Source organism: Argopecten irradians, unplaced genomic scaffold (genome assembly GCF_041381155.1).
Source record: "Argopecten irradians isolate NY unplaced genomic scaffold, Ai_NY scaffold_1010, whole genome shotgun sequence".
Lineage (NCBI taxonomy): Eukaryota > Metazoa > Mollusca > Bivalvia > Pectinida > Pectinidae > Argopecten > Argopecten irradians.
The window spans coordinates 11,084-14,412 of NW_027188477.1; the positions used below are offsets into that span (position 1 = coordinate 11,084).

Genomic DNA, 3,329 nt, shown 5'->3' on the forward strand with positions numbered 1-3,329 from the left:
AGCACATTTTGGTTATAACGGACCATTTCACCAAGTACGCCCAAGCAATACCAACCAAGAACATGACGGCAAAGACAACAGCGGATGCTATCTTCAATGATTTTATCATACACTATGGAATGCCGAAACGGATCCACAGTGATCAAGGGGCAAACTTTGAAGGAAAGCTGATTCATGAGCTCTGCCAACTCACAGGAATCGATAAGTCAAGGACCACCCCATATCACCCAATGGGTAACGGCCAATGTGAACGTTTTAACCGAACTCTTTTTGATATGCTTGGAACCCTCAATAACAAGGAGAAAGCCAATTGGAGGAAGTTTGTCGGACCCATAGTACATTCCTACAATTGTACTCGTCACGAAACTACCAACCAGTCTCCATTCTTTCTGATGTTTGGGAGGGAACCGAGACTACCAATCGACCTGGCCTTCGGGGTGGACACTAACCAACAATCTCAGTCAGTATCTGACTACGGAAGAAGTCTTCGGGAACGGTTAAGAGAAGCTTACAGGATAGCCTCTGAACATACACAGAAATCCCAAGAAAAACAGAAAAAGTACTATGACAGAAAGACAAGAGGTGCGGTAATACAGGAAGGTGACCGGGTACTGGTGAAACGGGTAGCATGGGATGGAAAGCATAAGATTGCAAACCGTTGGGAGGACGAGGTTTATATTGTCCTCACGCAACCCAACCAGGATATACCTGTATATGAGGTTCAACAGGAGAATGGAGAAGGCCGGATCAGGACTCTTCATAGAAATCTCCTGTTACCTATTGGTTCCCTTCCGCCTCGAATAACAGAGGAGCCGAGTGCACCAAAACCACTGCCTAGAAAGATGCCAAGACGGAATTGCCCTCCAAGAAAACAACCAGAAATCCAGAACGCTGACAGCGAGTCTGAAGATGACATGGTGGTTGCTGTGAATACAGAACTGGAGGCGCAGAGGGAATGGTCCTCACCAGAGCCTTCTGTTGATGAAACAACGGAAAGTGACCAGGAAGCCCAAGATGAGGATCATGATTCCAGGATCGGCATCACGGATGGTCAGGACGCTGCAGAGTCTGAATCCGAGAGTGAGGCAAATGGGGCAGTGGAGTCCCCAGTTCCAGCCAGGAGGTCAAATCGCGACAGACAACCTCCCACTTGGCAAAGGACGGGAGAATTTGTTATGTCACAGAAAAGTATTATAAAGTCTGAGCCCGATTGGTTGACCCGTGCCAACTTTATACGAACATTAGCGCGGGATGGCACATTCGACACAGCATCTGACAGAGTGGCTGATGCATTGCTATGCGTCATTACAGGAGCAAAACAAGAATCTACAGAGGAAAATGGATAAACCCTAAGACTGATTCTCACCTGATATAGATGTGGCCAAGTGAACTATTCCACTATTAATTAGTTAATTGGTATTTTATTAATTTGATTGTATTGTATATTGATACATGGGTTGTATATTGTTTTAATTTCGTTTGTTTTAAAGTAATTTCTTTCAGGTCAATGTAATGTTGATGTCTCACTGAATTATGTATCACAGAGTGTGGTAAGTGCTCTGTGATATACAAGTAATGTATATATGTAGAGTGAGCTCACTCACTCTGCCTGGTGAGCTATAAATAGATTTTACCTGTGTATGTATGAAGTATGTATGGTCATGTGACTTGTCTTTGTGAATGTCCACTATTAAATGTACTGTCCATGTCCTGGGTGCATGTAGAGTAAAGTCCAGTGTTTGACCTTGACCTGACCTATCTGACCTGTTGTTTTATTGGTTAATATATTTTTGGAGGGAAAGTCTTTGTCCAAAAATTAGACAGTAGCTTGAGATCTGGGGAAGGAGCAACATCTCCCCTTTTTGGAGATATATATCATGATACGCGCCAATAAGCTACAAACCCAAATGTAAGTCTAATACTTTTTATATTATCTTTTTACATATTATTTTGGTATCTAAAGTATGGTAATTAAGAAATGTAGATTTATTCAATTAATTATTGAGAAAGTGTATACATTTTGTATAGAGTGGAATTCGAAATAGATTGTAACTTAAATTTGTTATATCTCTAAATCCAGTATGAATTTAGTAACTGTGTAATGTGTTTGTGTATGTGTTTTAAAAGTAATTGTGTATGGTTTTATACTTGTTACTGATTGATTTATTTATAAATCTTTCAGTGGAATCATGTAGATGTCTGCTATTGTGCTGTATACATTATAAGCATAAGCAACCCTTTACCCATAGTTGAGGTAAGCAACATACACATTATAGTTAGAAATGCTTTGTATATTAATCTGATAAAGTAAGATATTATTGAATTTGCTATAATATGTAACCCACTGTAATTGGTATATTTATGTGTATATTGGAATAATATCTATTTTCCATATTGTACTACTTTTAATGGTGTTAAGTGTGCAAGTGGATTATTTCCCCTTGTTCGTAACAAGTGGGTTACTTCCCCTTGTTACCTGACAAGCGGATTACCTCCCCTTGTGTATATTGTACTCTTTATGTATATTTATAGAGTATAGAGTAAATATTTCTTTTTATCTATCATGCTAATGCATGGTTGTAAGGTAATGGTTACTACCTTTACTGATAGGAAATTATAGAGTTTTACTTATGTATTTGTATCTATATAACTGTGATATTTCGATAGGGATAACTTGTCTAGTGTACACGTTAAGTATTGTATGTTAGTTATGGTAGCAATCCTAATGTACTTTTATTTATATGTTTCAGGGTTCTATCTACATGTCTATCTATCTATATCTATATCAATAAGCAGATACATGTACGTACATCCATTGTTGTATATGGACCAACTGAACCCACATGCAGGCAGTACAATATTTATGGTGAATAAATACCAGTGAACCCGACCCGGTTGTCCCTGAGTTTTAATTGCTAAGATCCAGTTCGCAACCCGGTTACAAATTGGCGCCCATGTAGGGACCTGCATGGAACACAAGAGGAATTCAGTTGGAGTTTTCAAGTTACCATATATTCCTGATGGCAAAGTTGATGTGAATTGTGCAGTGCCTATATAGTCCTGTGTTTGGATATATAGTTAGCTTGTTGGACATACATATATTTCATTTGGAATATACCTTGAATTCTATATGGAGGTGAACCCGATGCCAGATGATGTCCACTCGCTTTGTGATACAGCATACGGTAGGTGATGTTGATCAAGACTGAACTTTACATTATTACTGTATTGATAGACCACCGCAGTGAGGTGACCATGGAACTTTGTAAAGTATTACTCTGTTGATTAACCATGATTGCAGATGTGACCTTGACCCCCGAACTTTCAGT

At 39.1% G+C, this 3,329-nt stretch overlaps 1 long non-coding RNA gene across 1 annotated transcript; it reads left to right on the top strand.

The window, feature by feature from the left end:
- Window positions 1-1,468: 1,468 nt before the first annotated feature.
- LOC138313872 (uncharacterized) lies at window positions 1,469-2,890 on the top strand. The gene is made up of 2 exons (XR_011207279.1): window positions 1,469-1,909; window positions 2,183-2,890. It is a non-coding gene; the product is annotated as an uncharacterized lncRNA (long non-coding RNA).
- The last annotated feature ends 439 nt before the right edge of the window (window positions 2,891-3,329 follow it).